This window comes from Crocuta crocuta, unplaced genomic scaffold (genome assembly GCF_008692635.1).
Source record: "Crocuta crocuta isolate KB4526 unplaced genomic scaffold, BGI_CrCroc_1.0 scaffold267, whole genome shotgun sequence".
Classification (NCBI taxonomy): domain Eukaryota; kingdom Metazoa; phylum Chordata; class Mammalia; order Carnivora; family Hyaenidae; genus Crocuta; species Crocuta crocuta.
The window spans coordinates 2,518,174-2,544,265 of NW_027531899.1; the positions used below are offsets into that span (position 1 = coordinate 2,518,174).

Consider the following 26,092-nt stretch of genomic DNA (forward strand, 5'->3'; position numbering starts at 1 on the left):
ATTTTGGCTCTGGTTATTATCTCATGGTTGGTGAAATCAGCTCCATGTCTGGCTCTGCACTGACAACACAGGGCCCGCTTGGGAATCTCTCTCTCCCTTTCTCTATCTCTACCCCTCCCCTGCTTGCTCTCCTTTTCTCTCAAAATAAATAAATAAACATTTTTTTTTTAAAAGTTATAAAAATTAAATGAGATGATGCTCGTAAAGTATTCAACATCTCCCTGGCACACAAGAAGCATCCAATAAATATCAGCAATTACCATTCTCTTTTTGATATTAAAACTTAAATATAAAAACAATGTAATCAAAACAGAAAACAACAGCTCACACAATACTGACTTTATGTAACAAAAACAGCATCCAACTGGGTGAGCACATTTATGATGTAAGTGGCACTGATAGAGTTGACCATTCACCTAGAAAAAAACAAACTAGATCGCCCTCACACACTATATATTAGACTGAATTCCAGCAGAATTAAACATTTAAGTATTTGTATTAAAAAAATTGAAATAAATTTTAGTAGTATGTGTTTGTATCGACATTGTGTGGGGTGGAAGGAATCTTTTAGGTCACATGTGAGAAAACCCAGATGCTGTAAAAGAAAAAAACTGATATTTTTGGCTAGATGGTATTCCCTAATTACATGTTAAAACATACTTTAAAAATAAAAATGAAGGGGCGCCTGGGTAGCTCAGTCGGTTGAGCTTCTGACTTTGGCTCAGGTCATGATCTCACAGTTCACGAGTTTGAGCCCCGCATCTGACTCGCTGCTGTCAGCACAGGGCCTGCTTTGGATCCTCTGTCCCTGTTCTCTCTCCCCCTCCACTCTTCATGTGCTCTCACTCTCTCAGAAACAAATAAGCATTTAAAAAAACATATAAATAAATAAAAATGAAAAAATCTACATATTTTTTTCAAAATGTGAAAATAGGGTATCTCTACATTTAAAAAAAAATCTAGCAATCAATATGGGGGAAAAAAGCCCTGGGGGAAAAATGCTGTACAGAGGATATGAAAATTCACAGAAAAGGAAACTTAAATGGTAAGTAACCAAAAAGAGGCAAATTTTACTAATAGGAAAATGTAGCAGAGCAATTAAATATAATTTCTCCTTAGGATAGTAAAAAGTTATTTTAAAAAAATCCAGTACTGGAAATTAGAAAAATGACCCCTTTTATAAATTACTGGTGACAGCTAGAATTGTTATTGTGTCTTTTGAGTTAGTCATATCTATTATTAAAAATAAACAACTAATTTTAATAATAGTTTCAAATATACAAAGCAGAAGCTGACAGCAGAAAGGACAAGTTCTCTGTAATTAGTTAAGCAAACAAGATAAACTGTGAGACAACACAGTAGAGAGCACCCATTGCTTTGATGCAATCGATGTGACATTTATGAACACTGACCATGAACTAGACTGTAAAGCAATTTTTAAATTATTTTTATTTAAAAAAATTTTTTATGTCTTTATTTTATTTTGAGAGACAGAGAGCGAGCGGGGGAGGGGCAGAGAGAGAGAGGGAGACACAGAATTGGAAGTAGGCTCCAGGATCTGAGCTGTCCGCACAGAGCCCGACATCGGGCTCAAACCCATGGACTGTGAGATATGACCTGAGCCGAAGTCGGACGCTTAACCCACTGCGCCACCCAGGCGCCCCTGTAAAGCAATTTTTAAATTCGAGCATTACCCAGAGGCACTGTGATAGAGAATGCACTATTAAATATCTCATGACTGAAAAAAGTAACTAAAATTGAAGAAAAAAACAGTACTTAGATTTGAACAAAATGTTTAGAAAGCGAGCTCATCACAGACCTCACTGACCTCATAACTGACCCCACAGATCAGTCACTGACCACAAACTCCCATCACCGTGTCAACAAATCCCACACTCATCACTGAGCCAAGAGACTCCTATCACTGCCCACACAGCAGCGGACGCCATAGACCCAGAAACCACACTCACTCACTCTACGGACAACACACCCATCACCGACCCCCAAAATCCCTAATCAGGACGAACCAAAATCACCTCAGAGACCTCTCGGAGTTAAACTGCGGAGACGCTCCAGACCTCAGCGGCTAAAAAGCCTTCGAGGACCACTTCCGCTTCCGGTTTGACCTCCAGCACCTCCTCTCAGGGACAGTCGCTATCGCTCATGCTCTGAGTGTTACCTTGGAAGCCGCATATACCAATAGTCGGCATGGCGTAGTTTCCGTAAGAGACGCTGTCGGGCCGCGAACATGGTCTCGCCCGACAGTGCTTCTGAGCGCGAGCCGCCATCTTTGAGGCGTGTCCATTCCGTACGGAGAACTAGTCCTCCCGCGGGTTTTCTTAGAGCGAGGCGAGGATTGCAGCGTAGAACGCGGGGATAAGGCCCTGGTTGAAGTAGGCTTCTGGAAGGAAGGAGGTATTGGCTATGGTGTCTGGTGATCTGTGTTATATTTAGAAAAGCTAATTTGCCTTTCGGGATACACCGCGCTGCTGAGAGTTAATTATCTGCTGGGAGAAACCATCGGGGATGAGGGGAGCCAGGGAGGAAAAGTCACCAAGGGATGAGGACAGACGTCTTATATGCAACGGCTGAATCCTGGGAGAAATCACCGGCGGATGAGAGAAGTGAGGACAGTCCAATCTGTTTTTTGGAGAAGCCCGCAGGGAGAACGCGGAGAGGTCAGAATGGGAGCCCGTTCCTGGGCGAAACCACCGGCAAAAGAGATGCCAGAACGGCCCGTCTGCGGCCGGAAGGGTAGTTTACCCTTTGGGGGAGAAACCCCCTGGGGATATATATAAGGTACTAATCGGTACGGTCTAGTTCTCTGCTGAGGGATGCCACCAGGGCAAGACGGCACCTCTGGAGGGCTGGTGGAGGAAAATAGAGCTTGCATCCTCATTAATTTCCGTTAGTAGGCAACAATTATAAAAATAATAATAGTTTTTAATATGGTCAACGTGTGACAAAAAGCATCTAAGGGAAACTGCTATTTTTGTTTATTTGTACATTCAAATCTAAGTAATAACAACGTCCTTAGTATGTAAATAAAGCCTAAAGCCCAGCAGGTGNCTGGCGAACTCCTAATCATTCTTTAAAACCCAGCTAAATATTGCCTCTGCCAGGAAGTCCTGTCCGACAGTGGTAGGAGGTTCTGTGACCTACTGAAAGTCCTTTAGCAGTCCCAGCAGTGGGAAAAGTGTTTTGAGGGAGCTAGACAGAGGCTCTGATGTGGGCGTGCTGGGTACCTTCAGGCTATTTATGTCCCTCTCTGGGCTTTAGCTTAAAAATTGGGCCAGTTAGAGGGTTGAACTGTGCTTTCACTAGCTGGTCTGTCTTCTCCCAAAGACTAGTTTAAGGAAAAATCTGTGGAAGTCTATTAGTGAACACACATTTTCTAAAGATTGCTCTTCATTTTGTTGGTAATATGATTATGTTAACCAGAAGACTTATCTTTTAGTGATTTATGTGGAAATACTAACAAAATGTTAGCTTAAAGAAGTTTACTGAGGAGGGGTAAAAGGATAAAACAAAAATAACACTATGTTGGTAAATGATGAAAGCAGCTGATAGGTACATGAAATTTATTATAATGTTCTCATTTCTTTAGTATTCATGTAAAAATTTCACAGTAGAAATTTAAAAAGGAAATGAATTTAAGAATTATCTACAAGGGCATATTATCAAGAAGAAAGCAGGTGTGTTGATGGTATTAGATTATACAAATTTAAAAGCAAACAATATTAACAGAGATGTTCTGTGTTTTAATAAAATGCAGCTACCAAGAGCATACAACACTAATAACATCTATCTAACAATATAGCTCTGAAATGTATACAGCAAAAGCTGGTAAAACAGGGAAATTTTGAGGAACTCACGATCACAGTAACTAACATATCTTTGAGAAACAGATCAAATGGAAGAAAAGTAGGTATAAGGCGATATTGGGATAACGTAAGTAATTTGGTTAATATATATCTACATTTTATTTTTGTTTTTAACTAGAAAAGTACATTTTTTCAAACATACATGGAACACTTATAAAAATTCTCCAAAAAGTAGACCATAAAGACATTATAAAGACCCTAAAAAACCTACAACCCTTAGGTTAAGGACAACATAATATGGGATGTTGCAAACTATTTCGAATGAAGAGAAAAATGATAGTACTATATATATGAAAAACCTAAGGGATGGGCCAAAGTGATATCCAGAAGAAAATCTAACCTAAAATTAGGATGCTAGGAAGAGTGAAAACAAATTAATTAAGCTTTAATTCAATCACATTCTACTAAAGTCCTATTAAATATTCCCAAAGAGGGACTGCTGGGTGGATCATTCAGTTAAACCTCTGACTCTTGATCAAGGAGGAGCCTACTTGGGATTCTCTCCCTCTCTGTCCCTCCCCATTCACACACTTGCTCACTCTCTCTCAATAAAGAAATAAACTTTAAAAAAAATACTCCCAAAGAAATTGGAAAAGAGGAATCAATGTGATAAGCAGATGTTAATAAAATAAACAGAAAAAAAAAACCCTACTAGAGATAATAAAACCATGAGCTGGTTCTATGTAAAAGAGTGAAGTTGTTTTTAAGAAAGATGAAAAAAAATAGAGAAGATACACACAAACAACATTAGAAAGAAAAGGGGGCATTCATAGGAATCTCTATAGAGAGAGAGAATTTGAAACTCAAGAGAATTCTCTGGTTATTTTGAGTAATGAGTTTGAAAACCTTAATAAAATAGAAAGCTTTCTAGACCCAACCATGCTGCCCTCCAAAATCCAAAGGAAACAAGCATTGTCCCTCTGTCTTAACAGATTTATGTTAGGAGGTTCAGCAACTTGTCTTTCACCTTGGGAGGAGAGATACCCTGACATCTGGCAGATCACTGAATCCCAGAAAGCCCATGAAAATACAAGTCCCTATGTAATTGAGGGCTTTATTTCCTACCTCCTTCATTCATTTGTCTTACTAATGCATCTAAAAAGCTGCTATTTTCTACTCTCCAGGTCTTATTGGTATGCTTGAAACTGGGCAAAGCCTTCACTACCAGACCTAGGTTTTGACTACTGTACAGGTCGAGTTGGATTTAGTGGTCTGTTCATTGCTAATGGTTCCCGTGGGTCAAACTGAGAGTAGGGTGCAAAATATCAAAATTTAAAGAAAGACAGAATCAGTACTGATTTTTTCTTTTAGCCTCAGGCTTCAATATAGCTTGGCAGGACACTGATATTTTGTTCATTATGGGGCTTTTTGGCACTAACTTTGAATTTAAAAAATACTGTGTTAAAATATTATTTATTTTGATTACAGAATATTTCCCCAAAACTGCACATATTCCAGAGATTAAATATCCTATGGCCCATCTGCTAGACTACAAGATAATTAAATTGGAATAAACAAATAAATAAAATCAAAGCAATTTTGTTTACAGACTCAAAACAATCTTAAAACTTTTCATAGGTTAAAAAGCAATTATAATGGAAATCAGAAAACATTTAAAACTAAAAAAAAGAACTTTATGTCTAAATGGACATTTAAAATTAATAGCTTTAAATGCATTAAAATAAGTAAATAATAAATAATGCATTAAATAAGTTGAAAATAAAGCAGTTTTCTCTTCAAATAGTTTTTAAAAAGTAAACTCAAAGAAAGAAGAAATGAAATAATAAACATCAGATGTTAAAGAAATAATGAGTAGCGGGGCGCCTGGGTGGCTTAGTCGGTTAAGCGTCCGACTTTCGCTTAGGTCATGATCTCGCGGTTCGTGGGTTCAAGCCCCGCATCGGGCTCTGTGCTGACTGCCAGCTCAGAGCCTGGAGCCTGTTTCAGAGTCTGTGACTGCCTCTCTCTCTGACCCTCCCCTGCTCACGCTGTCTCTCTCTCCTAGAAATAAATAAAAAAAATTAAAAAAAAAAAAGAAATAATGAGTAGCAAGCAAAAATACTGAAAATATCATTTAGAACAATGAAAACTGATTTTGAGGAAAAACAAAATAAATAAAACTTTAATTCATCAAGCTAAAGAAAAGATATAAAAATTAGGACTATCAGAGATTTAATTAACTATAGATAATTATATTAGGCATTCAAAATCAGTAAATGGAGGGGAGCCTGGGTGGCTCAGTCAGTTGACTGTCCAAATCTTGATTTTGCTCAGGTCATGATTTCAGCATGGTCACGGCATAGAGCCCCTAGTGGGTCTCCATGCTGGGTATCGAGCCTATTTGGGATTCTGTTTCTCCTTCTCCTCCTGCCTGCTTCCTGCTCAAAAAAAATCAGTAAACGGATTTAACGCTAACATTTTAAATACCTAGATTAAATGATCAACTTTTTAAAATTACCAAAATTTTCTCGAGAAGAAACAGAAAATCTCGATAGACCAGTGGCCCTCGAAGAAAAGTAATCAGCAAGCAGTGGTCCTTAAGGGAATGAGATTATGGGACTGTTTCTGTGGCCTGGTTGGATTTAAAGGCCATGTGAGCCAGCAGAGACCAAGGACAACAATTAAGAGCTAGAAACAAAGTGGTTACAGTTAAGTCAAACAGGGTCAAAATGTCGATTAGTGGTGATTAAGGCTAGCACTAGGATGAGGCAAGAGAGACACTTGCCATGGTTGTAAAATGTAAAAACACACCAAAATAACCCAGTAATGAATTAGGGTCACCTGGGTGGCTCAGTTGGTTATCCGTCTGACTTCAGATCAGGTCATGATCTCACTGTTCATGAGTTCAAGCCCTGCATCAGGCTCTCTGCTGTCAGGACAGAGCCTGCTTCAAATCCTCTGCCTCCCTCTCTCTCTGCTCCTCCTGTGCACATGTGCTCAGTCACTCTCTCTCTCTCTCAAATATAAATGAATATAAAAAAATAATAAGTTAATATAAATAGTTGATATAATTCTAATCAATAGAAGAACAAACACTTGAAATTAGGTACAAAAAGAAAAAAACTGGTAGGGGACTTGGCTTACCATATTTCAAAATATATATTCTAGTTACTGTAATACTTCAATATTTAAATTGTGCAAATAAACACTACACATTGCAACTCTTCAGACCATATAAATATACAATAGATGAATCCAGAAGATGGGGCTAGACCATGTCTTTTGAAAATTATTGTGTTTTCTTAGATTTGAGATATAACAGACCCTGGATATATCACTAATTGAAAGCAGGTTAGATGGGCTAAATGGGTAATGGGTATTAAGGAGGGACTTGTTATGCTGAGCACTGGTTGTTATATGTAAGTGTCGAATCACTAAATTCTCCTGAAACAAGCAAACAAAAAAAAAAAAAAAAAAGGAAAGAAAGAAAGAGAGCAGGTTAGGTCCTGGACAATCTGGGTAAATTATATGGTAGTAAACTAATACAGTGGTAGGTTTGATTTATTAATTATCAGGATTTTTACATCTTTCTTTGTATTTTTTAAAACATGTTTATTTGAGAGAGAGCACGTGCAAGGAGGGGAGGGGCAGAGAGAGAGAGGGAGATATAGGATCTGAAGCAGGCTCTGGGCTGACAGCTCAGAGCCCCATAAGTGGCTTAGAACCCATGAACTGTGAGATCATGACTTGAGCCAAAGTTGGGCACTTAACTGACTGAGCCACCCAGACACCCTTACATCTCTCTTAATAATTATTTACTAAGATGTAAAAAATCCTTTACATTGGATTTTTTTTTTTAATGTAGGCTCTATACCCAGTATGGAGCACAGAGCAGGGCTTGAACCCAGAACCCTGAGAGCAAGACCTGAGCTGAAATCAAGAGTCAGGTGCNTCAGAGCCCCGTAAGTGGCTTAGAACCCATGAACTGTGAGATCGTGACTTGAGCCAAAGTTGGGCACTTAACTGACTGAGCCACCCAGACACCCTTACATCTCTCTTAATAATTATTTACTAAGATGTAAAAAATCCTTTACATTGGATTTTTTTTTTTAATGTAGGCTCTATACCCAGTATGGAGCACAGAGCAGGGCTTGAACCCAGAACCCTGAGAGCAAGACCTGAGCTGAAATCAAGAGTCAGATGCGTAACTGACTGAGCCAGGTTCCCCTACGTTTTTTTCAGTAGGCTTCACACCCAGTGCAGAGCTCAATGTAGGGCTTGAACTCACAACCCTGAGATCAAGACCTGAGCTGAGATAGAGTCAGATCTTAACCGACTGAGCCACCCAGGTGCCCCCCACCAAACTGGCTTTTAATGTTAATTATGTACTCTGTATTTGCTTGCTAGGGCTGCCATAGCAAGTACCACAGACTGGGCGGCTTAACCAACAGAAATTTATTTTATCATAGTTATGGAGGCTAGAAGTCCAAGATCAAGGTTTGGTTTCTTCCGAGGTCTCTCTCCTTGGCTTAGAGATGGCTGCCTTTTTGTCAGGTCTTCACATCGTCATTTGTTTGTGCAAATGTATTCCTGTGTGTCTAAATTTCCTCTTTTTATAAAGACATCAGTCAGGTTGGATTAGGATCCACCCTGAGGGACTCATTTTAACTTAATCATCTCTTTAAGCCTTATCTCCAGAGTCCATTTTGAGGTATTGGAGGTTAGGTCCTGAACAGAATTTTGGGGGGACATAATTCAAACCATAATATACTTTTTGCCCCATTTAACTATCCAAGTTTTAGTTCCTCTTATATAAGTTGATAAGAATTCTATTTTTTCCCCAGGCTCTGGACGAATTTATATAATATGTAAATTATCTATTACTTGAAGGATTGGTATGCTGTGTTCTTAAAAACATCTGACCTTGGCAGAGAAGGACAAATATCATATGTTTGCACATATAGGAGGATTAGGAGGAACTTGACAGAGGAACAAGGGGGAGAAGAAGGGTGGAAATGGTGGGGGAAAGGGAGAGAAGCAAACCATGAGAGACTCTTGAATGCTGACAAAAACTGAGGACTGATGGATGTGGGGGGGAGGAGGGATGGGCATGGAGGAGGACACTTGTGGGGATGAGCACTGAGTGTTATGTGAAAACTAATTTGACAATAAACTATTTGTAAACATAAATAAATAAAAATCAAATAAAATAAAATATATTAAATCTAAAAAAAAACAAAAACCATCTGACCTTTTAAGGGGTTAGATCATTAAATATTTTAAGATTTTTCCCTGTTGGTTATGTTTTATTCAGGTTTTCTACTTCTTCCTGAATAAAATCAGGTTATTTTCTTAGAAAATGATTAATTTCATGTAGATCAGTAGTTGCCAACTGGGCAATATCTGGAAACATTCTTTGTCACAATTAGAGGGAAGGGGATAATACTGACATCTAGTGAGCAGAGGACAGGGGGTCTAATAAACACCGTACACTGTACAGGACAGCCCCCTACAACAAAGAGTTACCTGATCCCAAATGTCAGCAGTGTGAAATCCTGCTCCAGATGTTCAGATTTACTTGCTAAAGTAGTAGGAGGGTTAAGAAGAATCTCAGTTTATATAGTTAAATAAAATTCCTCATTTATAATGTTTTTAGTTTCTAATTTTTTCTTGACCACGCCCAGATTCTGACCTCTAGAAAGAACACTTCTTGATTTGGACTAAATCTAAACTTGTCTTGACTTGATTCAATCTCTACTTTTATTAATTCGTATCTTGTTTTGGAAGTTATTTTATTTGCTTTCTACCTTCCTTTGTTTTACACATAGCTTATTTTTCTGTTCATTAAATTATATCCATGTATCAAAGGATATACATTTTCCCATCAGTACAGCTTTGGATCACATTACACAGCATTTGATATGTAGTACTCTCAGTACCATTCATTACTAAAAATTCTGTATTGTTTACTTTTAGTTTCTTCTTTAAATTACCAAGTTGATATATAGTATTTTGTTTTAGATCAATTTTTTTACTTGATTTATCACCTTATTGCCTTTCTGTCAAAGTTTTTCTTTTGATGTTCAACAAAAGATAAGTGGTTATTGATGACTTTCCTATATTTTTCATATTAAAGTGTTTTTATAATGCCCTAATGTTAAGTAATATCTTGGTAACCATTTCCTACACTTGTTACATTCATTATAAAGACTGCCTTTATTATAAATTCACTAATGTAGAATAAAGTATAAACTTAAGCTAAGTTTTTCCTTATTATTTACATAGGTATAATTTTATGCTAATGTAATCACTGATATGATAAATAAGAATTAAGATAAAAATTTATTACATATTACATTCATGTGGCCTTTCTCCTGAATTCTCTGATGCCTTCCTATACTGCTTTATTCACAGAGTTCTCATTTAGTAATTCTCTGATGTCCCATAAAAGTTTACTTTAGAAGCACAGGATTGTCTACATTCATTTAAATACTAGAGATTTTCTTTCTCCAGTATGAATTTTCTTATGTTGAATAAGACATGAGCCACAGATAAAGGCCTTCCCACATTATTTACATTCACAGGGTTTCTCACCAGTGTGAATTATCTGATGATGAATAAGTTGTGATCTTGACCAAAAGACTTGCCACATTCCTTACATTCAAAGAGTTTTGCTCTGAAATGATTTTCTGATGTCCGATAAGATTTGAGTGATAACGGAAGGCTCTATTACAATTGTTACATATGTAGGGTCTTTCTCCGGTGTGAATTCTCTGATGTTGAATAAGGATTGAACTGTTGCTAAAAGCCTTCCCACATTCCTTACATTCATAGTGCTTTTCTTTAGTATGTGTTTTTTTCATGTCAAATGAGGGATGAGTGGTAACTGAATACTTTCTACATTCTTTGCATTTATAGGTTTCTCTCCAGTATGAATTCTCTGGTGTAGAGTAAGGTGTGAGCCATGACTAAAAGCCTTTCCACATTCCTTACATTCGTATGGTCTTTCTCCAGTATGAATTCTCTGATGTCGAATGAGATTTGAGGGGTGGTGGAAAGCTTTCCTACATGCATTACATTAATAGAGTTTTCTCCATTATGAATTCTCTGATGTCCAGTAAGTTTTGAACAACTGCTAAAAGCCTTTCCACAATCCTTACATTCATAGCATTTTTCTTTAGAATGTCTTCTCCCGTGGTGAATTAACAGTGAGTGGTAATTGAAGACTTTCCCACATTCTCTGCATTCATAGGGGTTTTGCCTAGCATGATATATCTGATGTAGACTATTGAATGTTTCTTGACTGAGACTTTGCATATTTTCATGGGTGACTGTTACAGGTTTAAGATATCCCTCTTGATTTCCCTGTTCTGTCTGAAAATGGTGATTATACCATTATATCTTGATAAATGGAACATCCAAATTCAAGGGTTGTAAGTCTTTCCATTATCTTACATTGAGATGACTTTATTTTATAATTGTCATCATTTGATGATAACTCCTTTGTTGCACATTTTGATTTCACATCTGAGAAGTAATAAGGAAAACATGCATTTTTTTCCCCAGTTCCTGGAAGAATAAAATGTCTTAAATAAGAATATGAACACAATACCTATAAGAAATTGATGGCTTGGAAAAATCTAACTGTGGAAGGTGAGCATAGGGTGGACACAGAAGTGATTAAAGAAGCAGGTTAACTAAGTGTTTCTAAAATGTTGCTTTAGATTAGAATTACTAGAAGCCTTGTTAAAAATACAGATGGTACAAGTATCACTTCAAAACAACTGAATCAAACTACAGGAACAGAACTTAGCTTTAAGAAAAATCTCTAGTGATTCTGATGTAGCCTGAAGTTGGAAAATCGTTAAGGTTTTCCTCTGCACTTATTTTAACATTTGAATAACTTACCATTAACTCCAATGTGATGTCATGATCTGGCTCTGGCTAACATATCACTGAACTATGCTCTTTCCCAGTTCACTATGCTATGTTCCAAAAGCAGATAAAACACTTTTCTATATTAGTTTGATTTCCACTGCTGTTCTCTCTAGCAGGTATTGTTTTTGTTTTTTAAGTTTTTAAAAAAATTTATTTAAGAGATCTCTCCACCCCACGTGGGTCTCAAACTCAGGACACTGAGATCAAGAGTTACATGCTCTTCCAGCTGAGCCAGCCAGGCACCCCATTTGGAAATACTGTTTGTCTTTGTATGGACCCTTCTCTTCCTTCTGATCTCAGTGTAAATATAATTACAAATAACACTAAAAATTCCCCCTCTCAAACTGTGACAACACCAAATCTTATTCTAGTGCCCAGATAACTAATCATAACCTTCACAATTTTTTTCTCATCTATTTTTTTCTCATTTTCTACACTAGACTGGAAGGTTCCTATTGGAAAGCATCATGTCTATTTAATTCACTATTATTTAATCAGTTTTAGCACACTATCTACCATATAACATGTTTTTAATAAGTAGCTATGGAATGGTGAAGATTAAGGAAAAGGAATTAGAATGGTTGACATTATCAATTACTTTAAAGAAGCTTTTATGACTCTGCTGTAACAAGCAAGAGTGAACATTCTTGAAATGAAGAAATAGAGGAGATCTCAGAGTCTGGGAAGATGGTGGTGTAGAAAGGACCAGAATCTGTCTATCCACCTAGACAACTCTGCTGGCAGAATATGCCTGATGTAACTGTTTTAGAATCCTGGAGTCTGTTGAAAGCTTGCAAGGAAAGAATTGGACAGTATATTATAGTCAATTTTAGCCAATTTCAGCTTTTAGCAAAGTAGCAGATATCTATCCCCAGCCAAGCGGCAGGCACCTGTGCACGTGCCCCTGGAGCTGCTTGCACATAGCTTACAGGAACCAGGGTGAAAGCAAAGGATGCTGTCCTCCAGATGTCAGAAATTTGTGCTCTGATTGCTGATTGTTGGTTCTGATCAGAGAGATTCAGACCATTGTTGCTGCAATCCCCCCTTTATTACAAGCCCCTCCCTCTCCAGCTGAAATGACTTTCAGGAGATTTAAAAGGCTAGCGTCCCTCTATTCTCCCCACACGTTTTACTCTTCCCCTTTGGGGAGTCAGACATTAAAGTCTAGGACATTCAAAAACAAAATATATATCATGTGTTGGAAGAACAAATAGCATTAAAATGTCTACACAACCGAAAGCAATCTACAGATTTAATGTAATCCCTATCCAAATACCAATGGCATTTTTCAGAGAAGTAGAACAAATATTCCTAAAATTTGTAAGGAACCACAAAAGGCCCCAAATAGCCAAAGCAATTTTGAAAAGGAAAAACAAAACTAGAGGTATCATAATTCCAGACTTCAAGTAATATTACAAGTAACCAAAACAGTATAGTACTGGCATAAAAACAAACACATAGATCAATGGAACAGAAAGACAACTCAGAAATAGACCCACAATTATAACAATTATATGATCAATTAATCTTAACAAAGAAAGAACATGCAATGAGGAAAAGACAGTCTCTTCATCAAATGGTGTTGGGAAAACTGGACAGCAACGTGCAAAAGAATGAAACTGGACCACTTTCTTACACCATGCACAAAAATAAACGCAAAATGAGTTAAATACCTAAATGTGAGGCCGTAAGCCATAAAAATCATAGGAGAGAGCACAGGCAATAACTTCTCTGACATCAGCTATAGCAACATTTTTCTAGATATGTGTCCTGAGATGAGGGTAATAAAAACAAAAATAAACTGTTGGGACCACATCAAAATAAAAAGCTTCTGCACAGCAAAGGAAACAATAAAAAAAAACTAAAAGACAGTCTACTGAATTGGAGAAGATATTTGTAAATGACATATCCAGTAAAGGGTTAATATTCAAAATATATAAAGACCTTATACAACTCAACAGCCAAAAAACAATCCAATTTTAAAATGGGCAGAAGAGATGAACAGACATTTCTCCAAAGAAGACATACAGATGACCAACAGACAGATGACATCACTCATCATCAGTGAAATGCAAATCACAATCAACATTGAAAAATCACCTCACACCTGACAGAACGCTTTAAAATAGAAAACACAAGGGGCACCTGGGTGGCTCAGTTGGTTAAGTGTCCGACTTTGGTTCAGGTCATGATCTCATGGTTGGTGGCTTTGAGCCCCACGTCGGGCTCTGTGTTGACAGCTCAGAGCCTGGAGCTGCTTTGGATTCTGTGTGTGTCTCTCTCACTCTGTTCCTAATCCTGCTCACACTTTGTTTCTCTCTGTCTCAAAAAATGAATAAAACATTAAAAAAATAATAATAAAGGAAGTGACATTTAAAAAATAAAATAGAAAACACAAGAAACAAGTGTTGTTAAAGATATGGGGAAAGGGGAACCCTAACATACTGTTGGGGGGAATACAAACACTGTGGAAGACAGTGTGGAGGTTCTTCCAAAACTTAAAAATAGAACTACACTATCATCCAGCAATCACACAACTGAATATTTACCAAAAGAATACAAAACACTAATTCAAAGGGATATATGCACCCATACGTTTATTGCAGCATTATTTACAATAGCCAAGTTATGGAAGTAACCTAACTGTTCATCAATAGATGAATGGATAAAGAAGATGCAGGGTGTGTGTGTGTGTGTGTGTGCGCGCGCGCGTGTGTGTGCATGTGTGTGTGTACGTACACATACATATATACAATGGAATATTATTCAGCCTTAAAAAATAATTAAATCTTGTCATTTTAAATGACATGGATAGAGCTGTAGAGTATGACGCTAAGCAAAATAAGTCAGCCAGAGAAAGACAAATGCACATGACTATCCTCAGGTGCAAGAAAAAAAAACAAGTAAGAAGACAAGGGTTAATGTTCCCTATTAATGGTTATTTATGATATAGTTTGCATACTTTGTCCTTGAGATAATGGCCATTCCCTTGAAACTCCCTTACCATGAAACCCTAAACCATGCCTTGAAAATAACAAATGTTGTCCTACATACCAGGATAAGGGCCACTTTCTTTATCACTTTGTAGCCTTTTTACAATTCTGCTTTTGTACTGCCTGCTTGCCTGCTTGCTGATATAAAAAGCCCTGAGTCCTTGGGCTCGGGGTCGCACATTTGAAGTTCTGTGTTAATTCTGTGTGGTCCCAGCTAGTAATAAAGACTCCCTTTATTTGGTGTCAGTGGTCTTGGTTGAGCTCTGTGTCTCTCGGCATAACACTTTGAACAGTCTAAGGCCATTGTTTTAAAGGCTGTCTAATATATCTGCCATGAGGTCTTTTTCAGGGACAGATTCTGATGAATTGTTTTTTTCCTTTGAATGGGACATACTTTCCTTTGTTTTTATATGCCTTGTGATTTTTTTGTTGAACACTGGACATCTAATAATGTGGTAACTCTAGAAATCAGATTTTCTTCTCTTCTCCAGGGTTTGCTGGAGATTGTTGTTGTTATTGTTGTTGTTGTATCAATTGATTGATTGTAGATCATTTCTGTGCCAAAGAAAAGATGTTTTTTCTGAGCCTTTCCTTAGGCACAGTAACTTTCTAATTCTCTCTGTTTATGCAGCTGTTTTCTTTATTTTTTTAAGTTAAGTATTTAATTTTAATTCCAGTATAGTTTACAGTGTAATATTAGTTTCAGGTGTACAATATAGTGATTCAGCAGTTCTGCCAAGTGCAGGCCTAGAAGGTAAACTCTAGGTCAAGATGGAAGGACTGAGCCTAAATTCACGTGCAACACAAAGAACTAAAGGAAGATTTGGAGAAAGTCAATTAAGCAATATGTAAACAAAATGAAAATATCAAGAAAGAGATAGAAACCTAAATTAAAACAAAAAGAAATTCTGGAGCCAAAATGTACAACAGAAATAAAAATTTCAGTAGAGAGATTCAAAGGCAGAATAAGCAAGCAGGAGAATCAATGAACTTGAAGATAAGAAATTATCAACTCCGAGGAACAGGAAGAAAAAATGATTTAAGAAAAGCAAATGGAGTCTCAGGGACTTATGGGACCTCATCAAAAGGACCAACATACAAGTCCTGTGAGTCCCAGAAGAAGGAAAGGAGCAGAGAGAACATATTAGAAATGATGGCTGAAAACTTCCTAGATATGAGGAAAAACATGAATGTAAATATGCAAGAAGCTCATTGAACTCCAAATAACATAAACTCAAGACCTACAATGAGACACACTGTAATCAAAGTTTCAAAAGATTAAGACAAAGAATGAATCTTCAGAGTAGAAAGATAAGTGAATCATCACATACAAGGGATCCTCAATAAGATTATTCAACAGAAGGCCAGAAGACGGGGCGCCTGGGTGGCTTAGTCGGTTAAGCGTCTGACTTTCGCTTAGGTCATGATCTCGTGGTTCGTGGGTTTGAGCCCCGCGTCGGGCTCTGTGCTGACTGCCAGCTCAGAGCGTGGAGCCTGTTTCAGTCTGTGACTCCCTCTCTCTCTGACCCTCCCCTGCTCACGCTGTCTCTCTCTCCTAGAAATAAATAAAACATTAAAAAATTAAAAAAAAAAAGAAGGCCAGAAGACAATGGGAAGATATATTCCAATTGACCAAAGGAAAAAAATAAAACCCTGTCAACCAAGAATCCTATACCCAGCAAAACTGTCCTTCAAAAGTGAGGGAGAAATCAAATCATTCCCAGATAAACAAAAGCTGATGAAATTTGTGACCACTAGACACACCATCCAAGAAATGTTCAAGGGAGTTCTGCAAGGTGAAAAAAAGGAGACAGAGGCAAACCATAAAACAGACTCTTAAGTATAAAGAACAAACTGAGGGTTTCTGGAGGCAAGGTGGGCAGGGGAATGGGTTAAATGGATGATGAATATTAAGAAGGGCACTTGTGATGAGCACTGAGTGTTGTATGTAAGTGATGAATAACTAAATTCTACATCTGAAACNACCCACGAACCATGAGATCATGCCCTGAGCTGAAGTCGGACACTTAACCGACTGAGTCACCCAGGCGCCCCAACTAACTTGAATTTAAATAAATACTTGCATAAAGAAAAAAAGAAAGAAAGGACACTAGGCAGTATCCCTTGAATGTCTATGGAGAAATAAAGATCTTAAAGGTTGTTTTCTGTTTTTGTTTTTTTTTAAGTTGGCTCCACACCCAATGCGGGGCTTGAACTCATGATCCTGGGATCAAGACCTGAGCTGAGATGAAGAGTCGGATGCCTGACTGAGCCACCCAGGTGCCCCAAAATAAGGATCTTTTTTTTTTTTTTCAAAATAAGGATCTTAATAAAGGTAAATAAGTGAGAAATTATAAAAGCTGGTATTATAACAATGGCTTGTAACTTTATTGTTTTTACACAATTTAAGAGACTAATACATTTGTAGAAAAAAGCAATTATTACTGTAATAGCTAGTATTACTGTAATACTGTAAACTTTAGCTGTGTATCTCTAAATATTATTTTCTATATAATTTTGGATATTAATGCATTTAAAGGAATTGGTAGTTTATGTTTGGGGGCACACAATGTATAAAGATGTAATTTTGTAACATCAACAATCAAGAGGGGTGGGAATAGAGATATAAAGGAGAAGAGTTTTTGTATGTCATTGAAGTTAAGGTGCTATAAATTCAAATTAGAATATTGTAACTGTGGGATTTTAAATATAACAAAAGAAAATAGCTGGAGAATATACACAAAAGAAAATTAAGAAGGAATTTAAACATTTCACTACCAAAAATCAAATAAATATAAAAGGAGACAGGAATTCAGGGAATGAGGGACAAGAAAAGCTACAGAGCATATAAAAAACAATTAGCACAATGTTAGAAGTAAATCCCTCCTTAATCAGTGATTACAGGTAAATGTATTAAAATCTCCAATCAGGGGCACCTGGGTGGCTCAGTCTGTTAAGTGTCTGACTTCAGCTCAGGTCATGATCTCACAGTTGGTGGGTTCTAGCCCCGCTTCGGGCTCTGTGCTGAAAGCCAGCTCAGAGCCTGGAGCCTGTTTTGGATTCTGTGTCTCCCTCTCCCTCTGGCCCTCCCCTGCTCATGCCATCTCTCTCCCTCTCTCTCTCAGAAATAAATAAAATAAAATCTCCAATCAAATGACAGAGATCAGCATGATGGATAAAAACACATGATGTAAATATAAGCTGTCTACAAGAGACTCATTTGAGATTCAGAGTCACAAATCAGTTGAAAGTGAGTGGATGTTAATAGATATTCCATGCAAATAGTAACCAAAAGAAATCAGAACTGGGTATATTAATATCAGACAAAATAAACTTTATATCAAAAAGGTACAAGAGACAAAGGATATTACATATTAATAAAAGGCTCAATACAAGTTTATACAATACACTCAATACAATAGAAGATATAATAACTATACATTTATAAACCTAATGACAGACCATCAAAATATATGAAGCTAAAACTGACAGAACTGAAGGGCAAAATAGTTCTACAATAATAATTGGAGACTTCATTACCTCACTCACAATAATGGATAGAACAGGACAAAACATAAGTAAGGAAATAGAGGCCATTAACAAGGTAAACCAATTAGACCTAAAAGACATATACAGAACACTGCATATGAACAACAACAGCATATATAGTCTTCTTCAAAGTGTACATGAAACATTTTCCAGGATAGACCACATGTTAGGACACAGATTAATCTCAATAGATTTAAAAGATAGGTATCATATAAAGTACCCTCTCTGACCATAATGCGATGATGTCAGAAATCTACAACATGAAAACTAGAAAATTCACAAAATTGTGAAAACTAAACAACACAATTTTAAACAATGTATGAAAGAAGAAATCACCAGGCAAATTAGAAAATACCCAGAGGTGAAAAAAAAAAAAAGTACTCAGAGATGAATGAAAACAAAAATATAGTATACCAAACTTACAGGACAAAACTTACAGCAAAACAGTGCTAAGGGAGAAACTTGTAGCTATAAATACTTACATTAAAAAACAAGAAAGAATAGGGTGCCTGGGTGGCTCAGTTGGTTAAGTGGTCAACTTTGGCTCAGGTCATGATCATGGTCAGTCATGAGTTTGAGCCCCGCATTGGGCTGTATCCTGACAGCTCAGAGCCTGGAGCCTGCTTCAGATTCTGTGTCTCCCTCTCTCTATGCCCCTCCCCTGCTCATACTCTGTCTCTCTATATCTCAAAATATAACATTATCTCAAAAATAAACATTAAAAAATTTTTTTTAAATGAGAGAGATTTCAAATCAACAACCCACCTTTATAACTTATAAAAAGAACAAACTAAACCCAAAGCTAGCAGAAAGAAGGAAATAGTATAAATCAGAGCAAAGATAAATAAAATAGAGAATAGAGAAAAACAATGAAACCAAAAGTTGGTTCTTCAAAATGACCAAGAAAATAGACAAACTTTTAGTTACATAGACTAAGAAAAAAAGAAGACTCAAATTGCTAAAATCATAAGTGAAAGTGGGGACATTACCACCAATTCTACAGGGGGAAAGAGAGATTATAAGAGTACTAAGAACAATATGCCAACAAATTGGATAACCTCGATGAAATGGGAAAATTCCAAAAACTACAAAAACTTACCAAAACTAAGTCAGAAGGAAATAGACAATTTGAATAGACTTACAATTGGTAAGGCTATGGAATCATTAATCAAAAATCTTCCCCAACAAATAAAAGGCCTGTAACAGATGGCTTCACTAGTGAATTCTACCAAACATTTAAGAAATAATACCAATCATTTTCAAACTTTTCCAAAAAATTGAAGAGGAGGGAATACTTTCTAACTTATTCTATGAGGCCAGCATAATTCTAATATCAACGCAAGAAAAAGACACTACAAGATAAAAAAAAAGAGTATAGACCAATATCCCTTATGAACATTTAGGCAAAAGCCTCAAAAAAATACTAGTAAACATAATTCAGCAGCATATTAGAAGGATTACACACCATGACCAAGTGGGATTTATTTCTCAAGAAATAATGGAAAATTCAAATACAAGGATGGTGTGATATAAGAAAATGAATCAATGTAATATACTACATCAACAATATAAAGGGGAAAAACATGTGATCATCTCAATTAATACAGAAAAAACAGTTGACAAAATTTAACACCCTTTCATGACAAAAAATATAATAGGAACAAAAAGAAACTGTCTCAACATTAACAAAAGCTATATATGAAAAGCCCATAATGAACACCATACGAAATGGTAAAAGACTGAAAGCTTGTCCTCTAAGATCGGGATCAAGGCAAGGATGCCCACTTTTTTTTTTTTTTAAAGAAAGAGAGAGAGCAAGAGAGCATGCAAGCTGGGGAGAGGGGTAGGGGGAGAAAGAGAGAATATCTTAAGCAGTCTCCATGCTCAGTGTGGAGCCCAATTTGGGCTCCCATGACCCTGGGATCATGACCTGAGCAGAAATCAAGAGTCAAATGCTCAACTGACGGAGCCACCCAGGCGTCCCAAGGATGCCTACTTTTACCACTGCTATTTAACATAGTACTAAACATTCTAACCAGAGGATTAGGCAAGAAAATGAAATAAAAAGCACATCCAAATTGGAAAGGAACAAGTAAAATTATCTCTGTTTGCAGATCATATGAACTTACATGTAGAAAATCCTAATGATTCCATTTAAAAAACTCTATTAGAATAAATGAATTTAGCAAAGTTGTAAGATACAATGTCAACACACAAAAATCAGTTGCATTTCTATAAACAAAACAATGAAGAATCTGAGAAAGAATAAAATACTTAATAATTAACCAAGAAGAAAAAGACCTGTAAAAAAAACTATAAAACATTGCTGAAAGAAGTTAAAGCATAAATAATTGAAATATCCTATGTCCATGGATTGGGAGACTTAACATTTTTTAAATGTTTATGTATTTATTTTTGAGAGAGAGAGAAGTGGGAGGGAAGGACAGAGAAAGGGAGAGAGAGAATCCCAAGCAGTCTCCACGCTATCAGTGTAGAGCCTGATGAGGCCTCGAACTCATGAACAGTGAGATCATGACCTGAGCCAATACCAAGAGTCGGCTACTTACCTGACAGAGCCACCCAGGCACCCTGGGAGACTTAACATATTAAGAATGTTAACAGTACCCAAATAAATCTTGTCCACAAATGGTACTAGGGAAACTGGATATCCACATACAAAGAACAAAGTTGTGCCCTCACCCAACACCATTAAAATATTAACACCAAAAATTAATTCAAAATAGATCAAAGAACTAAATAATCTTCAACAAAGCAGGAAAGAACCCAATAGGAAAAAGGATGTCTCTTCAACAAATAGTGTTGGGAAAACTGGACAGCTACATGCAAAAGAATGAAACTAGACCACTTTCTTACATCATATAGAAAAATAAATTCAAAATGCGTTAAAAACCTAAACGTGAAACCTGAAACCAAAAATTCATAAGAAAAGGGGCACCTGGGAAGCTCAGTAGATTGTGTCTGACTCTTGGTTTCAGCTCAGGTCATTATCTCATGGTTTGTGAGTTCAAGCCCCACGTCCGGCTCTGCGCTGACAGTATGGAATTCCTGCTTGGAATTCTCTTTCCTCCTCTCTCTCTCCTCCTCTCCTTCTCTCTCTCTCTCTCTCTCTCTCAAAATAAATAAATAAACATTTTAAAAAAAATCTAAAAATCCTAGGAAAGAACACAGGCTGTAATTTCTTTGACATTGGCCAGTACAACTTCTTTCTAGATATATCTCCTGAGGCAAGGGAAACAGAAGCAAAATTAAACTATTAGTACTATATCAAAATAAAAAGACTCTGCACACCAAAGGAAACAATCAACAAATTAAAAGGCAGCCTACAGAATGGGAGAAGATATTTGCAAATGACATATATGATAAAGGGTTAGTATCCAAAATATATGAAGAACTTATAAAACTCAACACCCCAAAAATGAATAATCTAATTAAAAAATGGACAGAAGACATGAATAGACATTTTCCCAAAGATGTACAGATTGCCAACAGACATATGAAAAGATGCTTATCATCACTTATCATCAGGGAAATGCATTCAAAACTACAACGAAGTATCACTTCATACCTGTCAGAATGGTTAAAATCAACAACCTAAGAAACAACAGGTGTTGGCAAGGATGTGGAGAAAAAGGAACCCTCCTGCACTGTTGGGAATGCAAACTGGTGCAGCCACTCTGGACAATAGTATGGAGGTTCCTCAAAAAGTTAAAAATAAAACAACCTTCTGATTCAGCAATCACACAAGTAGGTATATACCTAAAGACTACAAAAACTCTAATTTGAAGGAATACATGCACCCTGGTGTCTATAACAGCATTATCTACAATAGCCAAATTACGGCAACAGCTCAAGTGTCCAACAACTAATGAATGGATAAAGGTGTGGTATATTATACAATATAATATTACTCAGCCATAAAAAAGAATGAAATCTTGCCATTTGCAACAACATGGATAGAGCTAGAGAGTATGATGCTATGCGAAATAAATCAGTCAGAGAAAGACATGTATCATATGACTTTACTCATATGTGGAATTTAAAAATCAAAACAAACAAGCAAAGGAAAAAAAAAAGCGACAGAGAGGCAAACCAAGAAACAGACTCTTAACCATAGAGAACAAACTGATGGTTAACAGAGAGGAAGGAGGTACATGGGGGAATGGGTTAAATAGGTGATGAGGATTAAAGGGTGTACTTGTGATGAACGCCCGGTAATGTACGGAAGTGTTCAATCACTGTATTATATACCTGAAATTAATATTACATTGTATGTTAACTAACCGGGATTTAAATAGAAACTTTAAGATAAATCTGTCCCTCCATCCATACATATATAAAAGACCTAAATCAATAAAATTTTTGGAAGAAAACATGGTACAAAGGTTCATAATATAAGAGTTGGCGATGATTTCTTGGATATGACATGAAAGACACAGGCAACAAAAGGAAAATATTGACAAATTGGATTTCATAAAACTTTAAAATTTCTGTGCATCAAAAGACACTCTCAATAGAATAAAAAGGCAACCCACAGAATAGAAGCATATACTTGCAAATCACGTATAAGAGATTAATATCCAGGACATAATAGAGAACCCCTAAAACTCAACAACAAAAATGCAAACAACCTGATTAAAAAATGAGCAAAAACCATAAGTAAACATTTCTCCAAAGATGGACAAATAGGCAATAACCACATGAAAAGATGTTCAATCATTAGGGAAATGCAAGATAAAACTACAGTGTGATACCACTTCACACTCATTAGGATGACTCACACTCATTAGGATACAAAAAACCAAAACAAAACAAAACAAAGGGATAACAACAAATGTCGAGAATATGGATAGATTGGTTGGATTTATGCCTGCCATCAATATCATTAATTAAGTTTGAATTGATTCAACAATCAAACTGAAAGGCTGAAACTGTTGGACTTGATTTAAAAAAAAACAACAAAAAAAAACCCAGACCCAACTCTACGCTGTCTGAAGGAGACAACTTAGATTCAAAGCTGCAAACAGATCTGCTTGGCATTCTGTGTCCAGATCATGACCTGAGCCGAGGTCTGATGCCTAGCCCTGCATGGGGATTTGTGCTGACAGCTCAGAGCCTGGAGCCTGCTTGGGATTCTGTGTCTCCCTCTCTCTCTGCCCCTCCCCCACTCATGCTCTTTTCTTTCTCTCAAAAAATAAATAAACATTAAAAAAGTTTTATTATTATTTTGTCATGGGGGCCACCTCCCTCCTTTTTTTTTTTTTTTTTTTTTTTTTACAAATAGTTTATTGTCAAATTAGTTTCCACATAACACTCAGTGCTCATCCCCACAAGTGTCCCTCCTTGTGATTCTCAGGAAAATGTGTGTGTGTGTGTGGGGGGGGAGCACATAATCAAGTAGCTGCAAAATTTGTGGTTACAGTTTGAATTGAAGGGAATTTTCATTTTCATCCCCTAGAAACTACGTTAAAGCTTAATAATTACTGCTCTAGTTCATTTCAATACACTGATCATCCTCTTACTTGCAAGCACCATCATAGGTTCCAGGCTCTAAGCTGCTGTCAGCACAGAGCCCGAATGTGGGGCTCAAACCCACGAACCATGAGATCATAACCTTAGCCAAAGTCGGACGCTCAACCATTTGAGCCACCCAGGCACTCCAAAGAGCATACAATTCTTGATCTCAGGGTCATGAGTTTGAGCCCCAGGTTGCATGGAGAGATTACTAAAAAATAAACGTTTTAAAAGTATGGACATAAATATAATTAACAAGCCATAAAATTAACTCTTACATTGTACAAGTTAGTCACTTTTAGCACATCCATAGAGTTGTATGACTATCTTCATCATCTAATCCAAGAACATTTTTATCACCACAAAAAGAAACCCTATACCTATCAGCAATCACTCTCAATTCCTCTGAACCCTGCTAACCCTAAATAACTCTTAATTTCCTCTTTGTATCTATCGATTTGCATATTCTGGACATTTCTTATAAATGAAATGTGGTCTTCTGTGACTGGCTTCTTCACCTACAATAATTTTTTCAAGGGCCATCTGTGTTGTGGCATGTTTTTTTTATTGCCATATAATACTCTGGTGTATGGATATAACACACTTTCTTTGTCTATTCATCTGCTTATAGGCATTTGGGTTGTTACCACTTTTGGCTATTATGAATAATGCTGCAATTAACAATTGTGTACGGGTTTTTGCATGAATGTATATTTCCAATTCTCTTGGGTGTATGTATAGGACTGGAATTACTGGGTCACACAGTAACTCTATGTTTAATACTAGCCTCAAATAATGAGTTGAAAAGTGTTTAATGTAATAGCTTTTGAGAACTTACTTTGTGTAAGGTTTACACATGTCTTCCTTAATCCATATGACACTTCTGAAAAAAAATACTGTGTTCAAGATTTTTGATGATGTAGAATATATTGTGCATACAGCACAAATCATTAGTTCAGTGTCACAGATGGGAATTTCCAGGACTAGGATTTGAATCTCAGGCTTGTCATAATCTGAAGCATACAATATTCATAACAAGCCATTTTACTTCACATTTTACTTTCTTCCTCATAGTTCTTTTCTACCCTCATCTCTGTAATAGCTGCATTCATACTCTCTGGTCTTAAAGAATTCCCATGAAAACTCTGTTCCATCAAGTCTGACTTATTCTATTTCATTTCCTCCATCCTCTTCCAATCACATCAGGCTTAGCTAAAACTTTAATGCCTTTTTTTTGGTTTGGTTTGTTTTTAGCTGTTTTTACATCTTAATAGCCATCCTTTTTTTTTCAATTAGCACAAACTCACCTTTATGTTATTACCCTTGGCTCTCAAGTCACCTTAGTTCACATCCTTATTTTAGGATGACTCTAAATGATACCTATACTTAAACTGCAGCTTGACTGTGGACAAAAATCTTTGGCTTTCATGTCCTTGATTATCCTTTTAGCTTTGTTCCTCTGATTTGTGGTGCTAAATATTATTGAATATAAACTTGACACTAGTTGATGTTTCTCTCCTTTAAGCAACTTGAGGTTTTCTTTGGACACTCAAGTCTTCTTTTATCTTAACTTTGGTAAAAACTGAGACATATTCTAATTTTTCAAATCAATTTTCCTTTAACATGACTGTCCTGATCTTGGCACATGGGTTCCACCTGATATCACTCTGCTTGACCTCCACCCTCTTCATGGCATTTCCATTTCCAAAGTTTATACTGCAAAGTAAGCTCCCAGTCTTCTTGAAGTGATTCCACTCCACCTCCCACCCCTGCCATTTCTGGAACCATTAGTAATAGGCTTCACCAGCTTCTAAGCACCATTTCTCACCTCTGCTTACCAGCTTTCATTCTTTGAAATTCTTTTACCTAATCTCAACTATATTAGGAAGTGCTCACATGTATTTTGGAATTCATGGGCTTTTCTTTGAACCTCACTGAAACTGGATTTTTCTATTTTGATCCCAATTTGTGACTTTAATGGTTTCCAAGAGGTTAAAGGGGTAAGATTTATATCTAAGTTGTTGTACTGATCATACTAATAAGTTCTTTTTGTTGTTGTTGTTCCCCCAGTTGGGAGAATCAGGGATCAAAACATGGAAGACCGGAGAGGAATAAAATACAACAACAAATGCTGTAGAAGAAGGCAGAAATTGTACACATGAAAAGAAGATCCCTAAGACATTGGAAGGCATGGGATCCACAGCTATATGCAAGGAACAGACATATGATTTTATAAAAAACATGTTTGAAACTATA

At 36.7% G+C, this 26,092-nt stretch overlaps 1 long non-coding RNA gene across 1 annotated transcript; it reads left to right on the plus strand.

Moving 5' to 3' along the window:
* Nucleotides 1-2,318: 2,318 nt before the first annotated feature.
* On the plus strand, nucleotides 2,319-26,092 carry LOC144239690 (uncharacterized). Its single transcript, XR_013337466.1, has 3 exons — nucleotides 2,319-2,415; nucleotides 16,942-17,090; nucleotides 25,907-26,092. It is a non-coding gene; the product is annotated as an uncharacterized LOC144239690 (long non-coding RNA).